Here is a 17,894-nt window from a genome sequence, read left to right as displayed (position 1 = left end):
AGTGGGAGGAGAGCAGCACACCGCTCTTCCTGTACATTTACATATCTGGTTCCCTGGGAGGTAATCAAACGTTTCTCATCCTGGTGGTCAGACACACACAGACACGCACACACACATAATACACATGCACAATAAAATATAGGCAGTAATGTTAGCTAGCTTAGTTAGATAAGTAGTCAAACATTAGTTCAAACATTCTTCCACTGTACTGTACTACTTTTGCTAGTTTGGGCTGCTGCTTATGTGGGTAATGAGAGTGATGCTAATAAGATATTAAGGATGCAGTACAAGAGCTGTAAGGACCAAAGTCAAATTGATGAAAGTCATCTTAGTATATATATATATATATATATATATATATATATATATATATATATATATATATATATATATATATATATATATATATATATATATATATATATATATATATATATATATAAATAAACTTTATTTACAAATTTTATTTATAAAATTTATTTAAACTAATAAATAAATGTATTAGTTTATTTATTTATTTTACTGTTCATGTGTATTATAGTTCACAGGTACCCCACCCAATTTGTTTTGTTTAGTATAATAAATTCATTCATTCTTCATTGTAGCTTGTTCATTCCTTCAGAACTTGGTTTTGTGTCTGTCTTGTGCCTTGATCCTTGGTACTAATATTTTTTATATGTCATTGAATGTGACTGTTTTACGTGTGTTCCTCAAACGTGTCGTTTGCGAGGCAGTGGATTATTTTCATTCTGCTGAGGAGCGTTAGGTACCGAGTGTGACAAGCTGAGTTTTTGTATTAAGGTAAATTAAACCTTTTTTTTAATTCGCAAAGACAACTCTGAATGTCATCTGTGCCTGAGCCCAGCAGCACACACACACACGCCCACCCCTACACTCCCCACACACACACACACACATATATATATATATATATATATATATATATATATATATATATATATATATATATATATATATATATATATATATATATATATATACAAGATGGATATATATATATATATATATATATATATGCATTTCTTCTCTTAGTTTTAATTATGTGTTGGTCTTCCATAATTTATGAATAATTATGTTGGATTATGTTCTACTTTGGGGATGTACAGTTTTCTGGTTGCTGTGTTTTAGTTTCTGTTCAGACATGACCTTTCTTGAAATCATCTGTGTTCTTTCATTCCTTTGCTTCCTCATTAATCACTGTCTGCAGTATTTCTTCTGAGCTTCCATATCTCTGACTCAGGTATCTTTATTTGTTGTGACCACAATTTAAGTAACCTCTACTTTGACTTCAGGTTGTCATTATTGGTAAAATAATACATAACCTATGTCTTTTTTCAGTAGTTCAAGGATTGTTTTCTATATAAATAGTATTTTTTTAGACTAAATTAAGTCTGTTGAAGAAACCAAACCAAAGTCCAAATGGAAGAGTATTTTTATTTTTGGATAAACCTTACAACTATTTCGTTTTGACTGCCAGTCATGTGACATGCATGCAGCTCATCCAGTGGTACAGCCCTTTGTGCGAATCTTAGATCCTTTCCACGGAATTGCATCTTTCAAAAAAAAATACTTCACACATTGTTCTATTTGCACTTACAGTGAAATGCAACACACCAAACTGGTTTTGATAAGAGATGTTGCAAGAGAAAATAAAACATTGGCAACAACTCTCATGGTTCATGTTCAAAAGAAAAGTCAAAACAAACATTCCTTCAAAACAAAAGTTGGCTGAAGGTTTTTAGATCCCAGTGATATCCCTTCTATCTTTCAGTGGAAAACACATGAATTCTTCAGCAATGTAATGTAGCAAAAAGCTTGCATTTTAAGAATGGCAGTTAAAAATAGGCATGCTAACATCCCCATAATCCAGGGCAAGATGTAGTATGTAATGTGGCTTCCATCAAGGACAGGGTAGTTGCAGGATTTTTGCTTAATGCTTTTGTATTTGTTGTTCTGGAGCAAAGCCTCATGCTGATTGATCCACATAGCAGAGTATAAGATCTTCATATGACATCAAATTTAAAACTTGCAGTACTGATGATACAGAGGGGAAAATAAGTATTTGATACACCATTTGATACCCACTTAGAACAAATAAAGATGTCTTTAATTTCCATAGTAGGTACATCTCATCTGTAAAATTTTGAATCTAAAAAACCCCCCAAAAAACAAAAATTGCATACATTTCAACAATAACTTTGTATTTTATTACATGAACAGTGCATTAGAAGAATGCAACATAATATTTGGTATCTTGCTTAAGATGGGAGAGGTCAGACATTTTCTGTAGCTTTTTTTCTTGGGATTGTTCTCATCCTTCGTTTTCCTTTCAAACATGGAGGGAAGTTTATACCATAAAGTTCTGCTTTAGTCTCATCTGACCTCATGACCTTTTCCCATACCTCCTCAGATCATCCATATGGTCACAGGACATGTGTTGGCATGAGAGGGGACCTTGCAGGAAAATGAATTCATGACGTGACACAGTAATGTGTTGCTATGGTAACCTTTGAGCCTGTGGTCCCAAATCGGTTCAGGTAACGGTAACTGAACTGATTCCTGACCTAGCTCATGATCATCGACACGCCACCAGGCCAGATCATGCATGGAGCCCCAGTCTGACGGAGGCTGACGGTCCTCCTGAGTTTCCTCCATTTTCTAACAATTTCCCTAACAACTGTTGTCTTCTCAGCAAGCTGTTTGCCTGCGGTTCTGTTGCCCACCCCAGCCTCAAGCAGGTCTGCAGCTTTGTCCTTGGTGTCCTTAGACAGCTCTTTGTTAGAGACTTCTTTCTTTTTACTAGAAAAGAAAGAAAAAATAATAATAATTTTAAAAAATCCCAGCAGGTCCTTGGTGTGCTGTGACAACAGAAAATATTTTATACTTTCCTCTATGTTTTTTTTTATGTCATATCCTACGTAGACTGCTTAACTGATCAGGTCAGACCTGATAGCCACTCCAAACTTCAATGGAAATCCGTTTTGATTTAAGAGATCTTTCGGTGTGCATTACATAACTGTATCACCATGGAGATAATTCCTGGATGTTTTCTGTTTGACTAAGGAAAACCTCCATGAAGCGAAGCTGCAGACAGGGGGAAGGAACTGAAGCATGAAGCAAAGCAACAAAGTTTAAACATGAACTGTTTAAATTAAATTAAACCATTTTTGCTGGGTTCAGTTTGGTTTGGATTTTTGAAAGTCATACACTAGAACTGATAAAGAAATACAGTATATTAGCTGCTGCTTAAGTAGTAATTAGAAAGATGAACCTTTCCCTGCGCCCTGAAACATGCTCAGGTTTTACTCAAAGTGTCAGTTCAAGTGTTTTGTGTTTACTATAAAACAACTAAATATATCTCAAATTTAGGATACAGTGGGGCATTTTTAATTAATATAAATTTTTAATATCAATTCATTAATATTCATATCTGGGGGGATAGTGGCTCAGGAGGTAAGAGTTTGTCCTGTATTCAGTGGGAACATTTGTGGGAACAGTTTAGAGTGCAAGATCCATAACAACATGGATGAGCAACTTTACTGTGGAAGAACCTGATGGGACACCAACAGAACACCACTAGAAAAAAACAGTGGCCTTCTCATCCAGTATCACTGTCTGAGCTCAAACTGTATTTCTTAAACAACAGTCAAAAATAAAATTTCCCATAATCCTTGACTCTTTTTGAGTCTTTCCAGAAGACATGAAGATTCAATAGGTGTGAAGGACGGGCTGGAATCACATTAAACCCTTTGGATTAAGAATCCTCACGAGACAATGTGAAGACACATTTTCTCGTGTGACAGTGTGGTGTGTAGTGTGTGGGCGTGTGCATGTGTGTGTGTGTTTTCCTGCGCTTCAAGAATGGCTGATTATTTTACCCACTCTGACACAAAGATCCTGCATTTTCTTTCCCTCCCCTTAACATCTAAAGCAGGCTTGTGTTCTGTTCTGATTCTATGCTGATGAAGGAAAATAATCACATTTCTTCTTAGCCGAACAGGTTGCAGCTGCTCTGGACGGTTTATGTGGGAGTAAGCAGAGACTGAACCACTGCCTGAGTCTGTTCAGTACGTGGTACAACTGATACAGTAGTGGCTCCAGAGCCATTTTGCATTTGTAGATGCACTTTCATCAAGAGCACTAACTCACCTGTAAAAGTTCTCACCTGCACAACCAAATGTACCTATGAAGCAGTTCTATAGGATTTCTAACCATTCACCCCATTAAAAGACATGACTTATCTCTTAATACTCTGACATCAACTGCCAGTTAGTCATCTTCATTCCGTTGAAATGTTGACTTTTGAAAGTAAAACAATATTGGCACATCAGAATGCAACAAACAAATAGCAGACACAAGGAAAAGTAAAAACAAAAGCAGTTAGAACTGACATTACGTGTAGCTACTATTTGCCCTCCATAAGCTCAGCTGTGAATGAACTCTTCCATAAGCTCAGCTGTGAGGTTATGGAAATCCTGCCATATCCAGACTGAAGTGCGCCATATGGCTGGTGGGAAGAAACTGGCTGTCAAATTCTCATTTCATCACACATTCACACAGGTAGGCTTTAAAAAGTATAAAAGTAAAAGGCTTGTAACTTAAGGATATTTTCTGGGGTTCACAAGTAATTTATTGAAAACATCATACACCAGGTGTAGGTTTGATCACAAGGTCAGGTGGACAATAATAGATATTTTAGTTTAAAGAAGTGATAGGGAAGCTACAGCTCTGCTGATTTTTCTGTGTCTTCCATTTGGCATTACTTCCACTGCATGATGTGTTCTGGTGACATAATTTTAGCTGCAAATAAAAACAAACAAACAAAAAGAAAACGGTATTTGATGTTCTATTCCTTTTAATCACATGCCTCCAAAAAATTCAAAGAAGCATCCATGAGGGCCAGTGTAACTCTACAGGTCAGGCGGAGATTCACAAATCAGGCCTTATTGCTGTATTGCAGTTTTGGCCCTGCTTCCAAGACAAATTTCTCCCATGGGAGACTATCAATCAATCAATCAATCAATCAATCAATCAATCAATCAATCAATCAATCAATCAATCAATCAATCAATCAATCAATCAATCAATCAATCAATCAATCAAATTTTATTTGTATAGCACATTTCAGCAGCAAGGCATTTCAAAGTGCTTTACATCATGTCAAACACAGAAACACAAAGCAACATAGAATCAATAATCAAAACACAACATTAAGTCAAGTTCCATCAATAAATTTGTAATTGATTACGTTTCAAATACTAATACTAATAAAATTAGTAAAAAATAAAAAGACTAATAAAATTATCTGATTTTATCGTAAAGGAGGCGTTTCAACCAGGAATTCAGAAAAGACTTCTGTGTGCCATCACCCATGTAAGGGACACAACAACACGTAGAACAAGTTGGACTAGTTTTAGGAGACCAAAGCTAAACTTCAACACACATTCAGAAGATGGTGTGTGGTGGAGCAGGTGGCTGCCCTGCTGCTTCATTACTAGAAGGTCATAGGCTAGAATCCCTGCCTGGGGTCTTTCTGCAAGGAGGTAGTATGCAGCACAGCTTAATATGGAAGAAGCTCCAAAATGCATTTTCATCATGCACGCCAACTTACCTACAAAAGCCCTCACCTACACAAACCACATTTGTTTAATCTCTCAACTGCCAGTTACTCATCCGTATCCCACAGGAATGTTGCCACCTGAAAGTAAAACAAAATGTGGGCACAAGAGCACTTAACAAATCAAAAGCAGACATAAGGAAACAAAAACAACAAAACCAGTTAGAACTGGTTACCACTTTGTACTAAAAGTCCAGAAAGTCTAGATGTTTTTGTCTTGTCGAGAAAGACAAAAACACCAGCAATGCTGATTTGTATTCTGTTTACTGACAAAAATAAAGTTAGTGTCCTCCATAACTTCTTCAGTTGTAAATGACACCTGAGTCCAAAAGGTACTGACTACAATGAGGCATAAATGAAGAGTTTTCATGCCCCTTGAACATTCTCCCATTATATGACACAATCACAAACGTCAAAGTATTTTATTGGGATTTGATGTGATAAACCAAAACAAACTGGAATAAAACTGATGTGATGGGAATAAATTATGGTTTTCTAAATTTTTTGTCCTTTTTATTTACATACCCCTAAGAAAACATCTCATTAGTATCTGTGTGTAATTTTAAAATCAGTATCAATGCAGTTGTCAATGTTCAATATTCTCTAACTTTCACTAGAGAACATTAATGAACAAACAGCATCAGGTGCTACTGCAGTGATCATGAGAATAAAACCTCTAAATGTTTCACCGGGTTTTTCTGTGGACCTGGAAATGGTCCAGGTGGAGACGGGAAGCAGAGGGAGTTATTACCCCATCAAAGCTTTCCCACTCAGGAAGGTCCACATGTAAATATGTTATGGCTTTCTTTATGAGGTGACTGGTGTTGGATTGTGGTTAAACAGGAGTTTGACAAGAGAAGCAGCAGCATTCTTTATTTCAGATGAACAGCAATCAGTGAGGCACAATATTGATACCAGGTGACATGTTTTCAGTGGAAAAGCTCGACCTAGAAGAACTGTGAAGATAAAATCAATCCTATTTCGGTTTAGCTGAAACATTGAGGCAAGTGTTCAACTACACTAAGAACTTCAAGTCAAGTTTATTTGTTGTCACATTTCAGCAACAAGGTGGTTCAAAGTACTTTACACCATATAAAGATAACATAGTCACCAATTAAGAAGCAAGCAGTAAAAATGACATTTTGTCAAATGTCATCATCAAACTCATCAAGCAAACACATATCAGTCATACTGATTGTTCTAGGTATTTTGAATAAGGCATATTTAAACAGGTGGGTTTACAAATTTCTTGATTAAAAGCTACATTATGTAACATTTACAGAAATATACTTTTTACATACAGTACAGACTTGGACACACCTTCTAATTCAATGGGTTTTCTTTATTTTCATGACTATTTATAAGGCAAGAAATCCCACTTATTAACCTGACAGGGCAGGTTGACCTATGAAGTGAAAACCATTTCAGGTGACTACCTCTTGAAGCTCATCAAGAAAATGCAGAGTGTGTGCAAAGCAGTAATCACAGCAAAAGGTTGCTACTTTGAAGAAACTAGAATATAAGGGGTATTTTCAGTTGTTTTACACTTTTTTGTTTAGTGCATATTTCCACATGTGTTATTCATAGTTTTGATGCCTTCACTGTGAATCTACAATGTCAATAGTCATGAAAATAAAGGAAACTCATTGAATTAAAAGGTGTGTCCAAACTTTTGGTCTGTACTGTATTTGTTAAAACTGCCACCATGTCGTGACAGTGTGGTGTGAGACAGAGGTTCTCTGAAAGTGTCAAGCCTGGGCATTCATGGCAGACTCTATTGTGTTGAACCAGTTGTAGCGTAACAGAGAGCAGCAGGGAGGGTGTGAGCGCCACATGCACGAGGATGATAGTCACGGCATAGTGACAATGCAAAAACATATTTTGCATAAAAGTTTCACACTGCAGCTATAAAGGAACTCAGTGTTTCAGCTGTTTTTAAGTTTTCTGGAAGTTTGTTCCAGATTTGTGGTGTATAGAAGCTGAATGCTGCTTTTCCATGTTTGGTTCTGGTTTTGGATGCAGAGCAGAACCAGAGCCAGAAGACCCAAGAGGTCTAGAAGGTTGGTACAACAATAGCAGATATTTAATGTATTGTGGTGCTAAGCTGTTCATGGATTTCTAAACTGTCAGCAGTATTTTAAAGCCTATTCTCTCAGTGAAGGACTTTAGAACTGGGTGATGTGCTTCTACCTTCCTGGTTTTAGTGAGCTTGCCAGCAGCAGCAGCGTTCTGGATCAGCTGCAGCTGTTTGATTGATTTGTTGGACAGACCTGTGAAGACGCTGTTGCAATAATCAATACGACTGAAGATGAACACATGGATGAGTTTCTCTAGATCTTGCTGAGACATTAGTCCTTTAATCCTGGAAATGTTCTTCAGGTGATAGAAGGCCAACTTTGTAACTGTCTTTATGTGGATCTGGAGGTTCAGGTCAGAGTCCATCACTACTCCCAGGTTTCGGGCCTGATCGCTGGTTTTCAGTAGTGATAACTGAAGCTGTGCATTGGCTCTAGATCTATAACTCTAGATCTATAACTCTAGATCGTTCCTCTTTAGGTCCAAAAATAATAACTTCAGTTTTGTTTCTGTTCAGCTGGAGAAAGTTTTGGCACATCCACACATTTATCTGTTCTAAGCATCTGTTCAGTGATTGGATGGGGTCAAAGGTCAACTGGTTACATCATAATGTAGAGCTGTGTGCATAGTTATGATAGCTAATATTATTTCCTGTTATAACCTGAGCTAGTGGGAGCATATAAATATTGAATAAAAGGGGCCCTAGGAATGAACCTTGGGGTACCCCACATGTGACCTTTAACCTCTTTGATGAAAAGTTTTCAATTGAAACAAAGAAATCCCTGTTCTTTATGTAGGATTCAAACCAGTTAAGCACTGGACCGGAGAGTCCGACCCAACTCTCCAGTCGACTCAGTAATATGTCATGGTCAACAGTGTCAAAAGCTGCACTGAGGTCCAACAGAACCAGCACTGTGGTTCTGCCACAGTCCGTATTTATATGGATGTCATTGAACACTTTTACGAGGGCGGTCTCTGTGCTGTGGTGAGCACGAAAGCCAGACTGGAAGGAGTCAAAGAGGTTGGTTATCATTAGGAAGCTAGTTAATTGTTTACACACAGCTTTTTCAATAACTTTGCTGATGAATGGGAGGTTGGAGATCGGCCTGTAATTCTGCATTAGTGATTTGTCCAGATTGTTCTTTTTTATAAGTGGTTTGATTACTGCTTTGAACTACTGTTCAAAGCCACTAGGAGTCTATACAGTGAGTATGACGTTTTCTCAAAAATACATACATTGGCACAAACCACAGTTTTGGAAAAAAAATGCATCATCCAACAGTTGTGCCGTAAAAATTTTATTTTATTGTTATTGTACATTATTTTTTTGTATTTAGGTCTAGCTGGACCTTCAGCCCCAGAAGAGACCTCCACTAGGGCTGACAAATGTGATTCCTCTTGAGTCATAAAACTGAAGTCAAAAGTCATGACCGACATATCTAAATAGATGGAGCTGGAGAAGGCATTAAAACAGAGATAAACATCTGAATAAACAAATGCATTAAAAGCTGAACAAAACCACTTAATTTTTGTGAAATTTTTGTGAAGCAGAAGAAACCAGATCACAACAGCTACAACTGCTTGAGAAGGCTGATGATGCAGCTGTCTAGGCAATGCTTCTTCAGCAAAGTAGTAAGAGGTCTGCAGATTGAATGCCAATCTTCACTCTTGAAGAAAATAATGGAGTCATCCTTAGAGAAGATGTGCATAAGAAGCTACCAAAATAACTTGGTGATGCAGCCAGAAGAGAACAGAAATCTACATCCCCCTGTACAAACAAGTAGGAGCTCATTTAGTCAGCCAGACCTGTGAAGAGAAGGAAGGAGGTCGTACCATTCAGTTGTTATCACACTGAACGCTGCTTACTCATTCAGAATCAAACAAGCTAGTTCATCAAGTAAATCAAGATAATAAGGAACACAAAACTCCAAGGTTTCTTTGTAAAGTATAAGATAAAACTGACCTACCTGTCTTCATTCCCCACCACACGAAACAGATCAGCAACAAAGACACAAAAACAACAACAAGAGGCTGAATTCTGAGGCACCATTATTATGTTGCCATAGAATCTCTGTTTCCGTGGGCCCAATGTGTTCAGATTTCATTTAAAAACTAACCAATTCAGGTAACATTGTTGTTCATGTACCAGTTCTCACTTCTAATCTTTTCAGAATGTCAAAGAACAACACCTGCTTAATCATTAGACACAAAATTAAAATGAAGCACGAGTTTAATACAAGTGTAGCTATCATTTATGTTGACAAACATTGCATGAGCTTTTTCCTGCTGTTACTGTAGAACAACCAGAGAACATATGTTTTCTCTACTTGCACGGGATGCCCAGGATGCAGGAGGAATTGCTGATCTTAATCTGCTTTGCATGTTAGAAACACATCAGACTATTGGTTTCAAACTTCTCTTTTGAAGCTCTTAAACATTTTAAAAGCATTCCCAGACTCCACTAAAGAACATCCTGCTCATTATAACACCATACCTTCTAATTTAGCTGCTGTTTGGAATGTGTAGGTTATAGTAAACAATCATCCCTCAGGCCTCTAAGGGTTGGCATGTTTGATGTTTTAAAATGGAAACTAAATAACTAAGTTAAGTTAATGTTAAAAAAGAAGTGACATGATAAACTGTCACTTATGCTTTAGAGATAAAGATGTTGAGATTCTCTTTGGGAGCGATGGGGATGATGGGATCAGGGAGGAACACGCTCATGTTAGATGCTTAGCAGATTAAGCCAAAGAGACCTGAGTGAGACGGTTTGGACATGTCCAGAGGAGACATGGTGAGGCAAGAGTACCAGCCAGGAGGCGGAGAAGAAGACCAGAAAAGAGATTTATGATTGAGGTGAAAGAAGCGATGATTGGTGACACAAGTGTCAGATTTCTATTTGTGAAAACTTGAAAACTATTTCTCATTTTCCTTCCACCTCTTAATACACTGAAATGTGTTGTTTGTGGTGGGTAATGCGACAAAAGGTATAAAAGTTTTATCCACACAACCTGGAACCTGGTCACCAGGGTAACAAAGGGCAACACAGAAACTCAAAGGACACACAACCACAGACACTCACTAACACCTAAGGGCAACTTAAAGAGAACAATCAACCAAACATTATTTCAGGATGTTGACAATGGACACATACACAAAGACGCTGTGCAGACTCCTTGCAGACAGTTTGGACTGGGATCATGACCTTCCTGCTCCAAAGCAAGGCAGCAGAGCTACCACCTGCTCTGCAGCAGCCTGGCTCGCAAACAGACTAGTTTAAAAAAAAAAATCCAAAGAAAAACATGTTGGGGCGATACAAGGAAAACCCCAACAATGCTGTCTCGACTATTCCTCACTTATTTATGGTTCAGCTGCTCTGATGATATAACATGACAATATTTTATTTTATGTTCTCACGTATTACATGAGAACATATTATACTCTTTCCATACAATTTTTAATTCATGGGTCTGTAAACAGATTGTTGGGTAGGTGGAACAGAACATATATCATTTTCATCTTGCATGCTCATGTTTTATCACTGGCAGTAAATAAGGCTGTGATTGATGGGTTCACCAGCACATAATTCTACATTTCAGTTGATCAGATCAGTTGATGATAGGGTTTTTTATTCACAGCTTACTGCTGTGCTACTGGGTAAAATTGCAACATCAGCGACAGAACTTCTTCATGTGAGGATTTAGGTTTTTTGGTAACACTTTATTTGACTGGTTGTGAATAAGACTGTCATGACTCCGTCATAAACATGACATAACACCTGTCATGAACATGAGTAAGTCTTTATGAATATTTATGACTGTTGTCATAAAGTTGACATTATTCAAAATGTCTTTGTTGTGACAACTTGACATTAACCAAGAAATGATGATCTGACACACATTTTTTATACAAGTATTACTGGTTAAACTTTAAAAATTGTGTAGCTTTATGTTATTAAAGCTAAAGTTTAATAAGTAATATGCACCATCCTCCTTGAGCCCCTCCAAAATTATTTGGATTTCTTCATGCACATAAAGATGTGTGTGTTTGTGTCCTTAGCAAAGAATAATAGTGAATAACTATTTAGTGGTTGGCTCATGGAGTTCCAGGACATGCAGAGATTCCTGCACTGCACCAGCTTGACTCAATGCACCATAAATCTTTTTGACAGGTAATTATTTTAGAATTATTTTGTCGAGACATACCCACCCTGCTTATTATTACTACCTGTAACTCTTATAAAGCATTACTACTTTGCAACATAGGAAGCATATTCTTTTTGTAAAAACCAGTAACAAGTGTAACTAAACTTCAACATAATAAGTCCTGACGTCTCAGTTTACAGTAAATAGCAAACCAGGACAAAGTAGCACTTGGAGGAAAATGATACTTAGTTTCAAAATAGTTTTTGAACAAAAGTCAGTAGTGTTGTAACCCGTTGACTCTGACACAGTAAAATGTAATCCAGTGCAGCCATTTGTGTTCGGAGGTCATCTGTGTGTAATGTCTGTCATACGGGTTTGTGAAGGAATCAGAGATTTGTTAGAGAACATTAGTGAACTAACAGCACTATTAAGACCAAAGATAAAGAAAGAACTTTGTGAAGACGTTTGAAGCAGGATTAAGTTATAAAACAATATATCAAGCTTTGGAAATCTGAGAGAGAACTATCACAAGAACATAAGTGTGTAGTAAAACCCCCGACCTAGAAAGACATGGTTGTCCACCTAAATTGACAAACTGGACAAGAAGAGTATTAAACAGGGAAGCAGTTCATGGATTAGGGTTAGAGTTATCTCTAAATTCACAGGTCATAGAGATTCATAGGTCAGGTATGCAAGTCACAGACTTGAGATTGCCTTTTTAGCAAAGACAGGGAGGATGGAGCTAAATAAAGAACAATAATGGATGCAAACCTGCCTCACCTTTCAGCAGGACAAGAAATACTTAATGCAAGTGACTGACTACTGTTACTACAGGCTCGTCAATGTCAATGATTTGATGCAATCTCCTGGGTTTCCTAAAAAAAACAATTTGAATAATAAACTGAACTACATCAAATAGAAAAAATTTCAAGAGGTGTAAATACTTTTGTAATGCACAGCACATGATTTGGAGACTCATATTTGCTAACTATAGTAACCTGTCTGGTTACCCAGGTGAAAAAGCTTCTTACAAGTTATGAATAAGTTGTCTGTTTCACAGATAACATATGTTTTGATGTTCCACTGGTTAGTAGCTCATTGACCTAATAAACACAAGGAATCCAGGACATAATCAGAATTTAAAATGCCATAATAACACTTCTGAAAGGAGAACAATTTTGGAAAATTAAAGAATTGAGAGAGCACAATATACAGTATCTTTCTATTGTGCTCTCTCAAAACAAAGAGAGCACAAAGCACAAAGAGAGCTGGAATTAAAACTACCAACTGCACTGATAACTTTAATTCCAGGAAGGAAATGTTTTGTTTTTTTTCAAAGTTTTCAAAAGCATTTGTAATTTAATGTTTTCCCTATGAGCTACACAAGGAAACTTTGTCACTGTGTGCATCTCACTGCACACAAGCTCACCTTTAGGCAGATTTTAAACCCAACAAAATACTCCGGCACTGCCACCTAGTGACTAACTGTGGTAGTTACACATTTCACCAGTCACATGCGTTCTGTGCGCCCTCCAGTGGATAAAGACATTAGGGGTTCCTGTCCCCCAATGGCAGGACAAGGGGACAGGAACCCAGATGTCTCATTATAGGTGATTTCAAATATCCGAAACTCTCAGATTATAAAATCACTTTTATAATCACTCATGAATTAGAAATTTAAGGACTTTCACAGCATTCATCTAGGGACTGAAAACTAAATGTTTTCTAACTATTTGATATTTATAGCTTTTACTTGAAATTAGCATTTATGTGATTAATGTAACTCTGTTAACCCTCCTATGGTTATTAGATATATGCAGTCATAGTAAAAAAAACAACAACAACAACAATAATGTTTTCTTAAATTCTTATTTTATAACCTTGGAGGTTATAAAATAAGGTTATTTTATAAAATACATATAACTGGATAGTTTTTCACAAAAGTTATCATTAGCCTTCTAGATTTAGTATGAAATCATATCTTACTACAAACAAACAAACAAATGCTTGTTTGTTTCAGCTAAAGTTAGATTAGGATCATTGTCTGTTCTTGTAACCATAGCATCTGTTCTTGATGTAGTGCTAGTGATGTGTGGGCCATTTTGTTATACTAACATGATTACATGGCATTTCAAGTTGAGATAAATTTGTATAATGAGCGAGCATTTACAGTGACTTTTACAGAACATTAATTGTTTGGTAAAAGTGGTATTAATCTGTTGTAGGTTGAGAATATGGTGAGGCAGGGTAAACCTGGACAGACTGTCTTCAATTTAGGAGATTTTCTTAAAACAGTGATGATGTCAAAGAAGCAGGAAGTTGTCTGAAAAAGGTGGTAAGTCCATCTTTTTTAGCTCCAGTGATGCGGCTAGCCTGCCTCAAACCAGAGTTAGTCTGGTCTGGTCCAGGGGATTGCCAAGCCAGAAGCCTTGATTAAAGCCCAATCAGGTCTCACCTAAGCCCCAGAAAGGATGGAGGGCATCGTATGGCCCCAGGCATGCACCCAGTAGTCTGCTTTTCATTGTAAGATATTAAGTCAGCTGCTTAATACATCCTTATGATCTATGTCAAAAGTCTACAGATGAGGGTGGTTTCAAAGCAAGCAAATGCATTTATAACACAACATACTTTCATCATGCCTTTTGGCACGTCCAACAGGTCTTGAGTCTTCTGGTTAATCGTTTAATACGCTGTTAAAAAGCCATCCTGATCTAAATCTTGCCAAAGTGGCGGTTTAGTTCCTGAAGGATCTTATCCAACAAATCTGATTGAAACTGGATGGTGATTTGTCTTTTTTTGTTTTGGATGTTACTGTTACACATTAAGTTTTCTGTAAAAGTTTGGTTTTCTATAAAACCTTCTCAGATATAGAACCAGAAACATTTAACAACATCGCTCCAGCGATGTGGCGAGACATGTAGAGTCTGGGCCATCTTCCCTCCCCTGCTGGGAGATTCTGCTAGTAATATCAGAGCTAAGCTGACAGACAGACAGGATTTTGAAAGCTAAATGGAATGTCATGTTTGGCTTTACTGTTTGCTTTCTAAATATGACCAGAGGAAGTTTGCTTTGATCTCACACAGCTTTGTTCAAATCTCTTTCATTAGTGGAGCGTTTCAGGCAGCGTAGCTCAGCCCAGGTTTGGATGGAAAAGGGTTAATAAAGGACATTCAGGAGGGCCGAGGGGCCCTCTGGGGAGCTGGTGGGGGGCATGTGTGTGTGTGTGTGTAGGGGGGCTACTGCTAGGGACCCTGTTGTTCAGGCTTGTTATGCTCTCATCAAGATTACAGCAGACAACAGGCCAGGGGTACAAACAACTGAAAACCATTTTGGAGCATGAAGAGAAAATATAATGAAAGGAGAGGTTAGCTGTTTTTGTGAACCTCTGACATTTATCTGTATAGCTTAAAGATATGCAGCTTTATCTTTAATTATAATGTATTATTTATTGTTCAAGAACAAAGGCATCAGACAAAATGAAAACCAGTAAATCACTTCCACGTTCTAATCAGGTTTTAGTAACAGTCCATTAATGAACACACAACAGAGATTTGCTGACCACTGACAACTGTAAAGTACAGTAAGGTGCTTCTTCTGACTGGATGTAATGTGAGCATACTGGAGTGGTCCAGTCAATGTCTGGACTTAAACCTGATAGAGAAACCCTGGAGGGAGCTAAACATTAGGGTGATGGAAAGGAGGTTTCCAACCTTTGAGATCATCACCAATGAAAACAGGAAAAGAAGCAGAGCAGCAAAGAGCTGCTCACAGTAACTATAAGACTTTGACTGCTACACACAGCGCTATAAAAAATGTGACTTTTACTGTCTGACTCTGGCTTCATTGGGACTTATTTCATTTCAGTTATTCCGTATCTACATCCCTTTATACACACATGGGCTCCATTTAGACATAAAACAACTTGATGAGTTTGATGGGTTTTAAACCAACACAGTCTTTTGATTTAGTTCTTATAAACATTTACTTCATGTATAACTTTAATTAGTTATTCAAACTTCAAGTTTTACAGTTTGGAAGTTTAGGTAGTGATATTTAAAAAAAAAAAAAAGCTTATATATTCTGTTGTTCTGCTGTGGGCCTCTAAACCTGGATGTCAGAATTACTGGATTGGTTGGTAATCTAAGTTTGAATGCCTTCCTATTTGAGCGTCAGCCACATACTTTGTTGGCACTGTTCAGAAAAGACTTGTAGAAGGGTGAAGTTAAGGGTCACAAGGCAATTGGAGGTTCTTTGAGATTCCATTGTTGTAAAGGGTCAGACTGGAATGGAGGATGAAATGTGCAGGGGAGGGGAGTGTGAGGGTACACACAGAAAAAAAGGGAGTGAGAATGGCAGGGAGCACTGACTGCAAATCTGTCTGGAACTTTATATGGTCTCATAAATTATGAAGTGAACTGGTCCTCCTCTCTCAGTGGGAAGCAGAAAACGTAGCTGGGTGTCGTTTGAGAAAAACTGGAAAAAAAACATCAGGCATCAGGTGTAGCGGTTGCTGCTGCCACCTTACAGCAACATGACCTCTGTTCAAATAAGAGTTGGAGTGTTTCTGGATGGAGTTGCATTGGTTTTCTCCTGTTACTCCACTTCTGTCCCATGTTTTGTGTATGCATGGCTCTCCATTCTATCTGTCTCTGCACTGGCGCTCAAATGAACGACTGACTCCATCAGGGATCTCCCAGGGTGAACAGCCCCTCTCTGTAATGCTGGACAGAACAAAACTAGCCCATAAAATAAATGAATATTCAAACTTTTGCCTTGAAACACAAAGAACACAAACACAGATTTTGGGGCCCTTTTGCCTCCCACTCTGATTCCACCAAAACCTTGTAACTCAGCTGGCTGTAATGGGCTGTTACAAACCTATGTAACTGTTCAATAGTCAAATTAGCATCAGCTGCTCGTTAGAGGATAGCTATGTTTCTTCTACCTGCCTGTAAATGCCACCAACTGTGTTTTCTTCATCTGTTCAAATGGAAGCAAGCAGAGGTACACAAGAGGACTTAGGCTTCTTTCACACAGCAGGTCTAAATGCTCAGTTCCAATTTTTTGTTGTGAACAGAGCTCATTCATAATTTCATCCTCAGGAGTTTTTTATCTGATCTAGCCTCTTCTGGTACAGAATTATGATGCATGTCCCACATAAATGACATAAATGTCTGATGGAATGCGTTCAAACTGCTGACACTTTGAAATCAATCTGATACATTTCTGATTCAATACCACTTATGGAAGTGGCTCAAAATGGAAAAGATCAAACTTGGACCATTCAGACTGCTGTGAAAGAAAATAAGATTGGGGTAGAATGTGCCTGCTGTGTGAACACAGCCTAAGCCCTGACTACAGAACACAAATGCTTGTCTCTGAACTGTTCATGCGTAGTTATGAATCAGTCTGCATTTCTGCCGTCACAGCATTTTGGTTGAAGATTCCAAACTGAGATGTGTTCTACCTGTTCTACCTGTAAAAAAGCAACTACAGGGGATGCAAACTAAACAAAATACACCAAATATGATTAGCATCTCTTTCTTTTTGAAGATGCAACAGTGTGAGGATCTCATGACAATCCACTGTAATACTATAAATGTGTGAAGCAAGTCTGCTGATAAAGCATCTGTATTATCGTCCAGCACAGGTGTAAAAGGAGGAGGGCGTGTTAGCGTCCGTTAAGCTGCAGTGTGTTCAGCGAGCATGTTTGTTTACTCACAGAGAACTTACTCAATCTTCTTGGTTCAGATCCGTCAGCCTGCTGCTCCGTATGGCTCCAGCAGTAAGCTGATAACAGCATGGGAAAAAACTGTGCTGCCGTCCGGCCAAGGGTTTATCTGTCTCTACATCCACATGAGGCACAGATAGTGCTGCCGCTTGTTAACACACTGATGCAACCTGATTATCTTGTTGTTCTATTTTAGTTATTGTTATGCTGGAAGGGAATAATGTTCTAATCAAGACTGGATGGTCCAAGACCCAATCCAACGGTTCTGTTAATGTGGTTTAGTCCCCTGTACACAATAACAACC

This window comes from Xiphophorus hellerii, chromosome 12 (genome assembly GCF_003331165.1).
Source record: "Xiphophorus hellerii strain 12219 chromosome 12, Xiphophorus_hellerii-4.1, whole genome shotgun sequence".
NCBI lineage: Eukaryota > Metazoa > Chordata > Actinopteri > Cyprinodontiformes > Poeciliidae > Xiphophorus > Xiphophorus hellerii.
Note: the sequence above shows the minus strand (reverse complement) of the source record.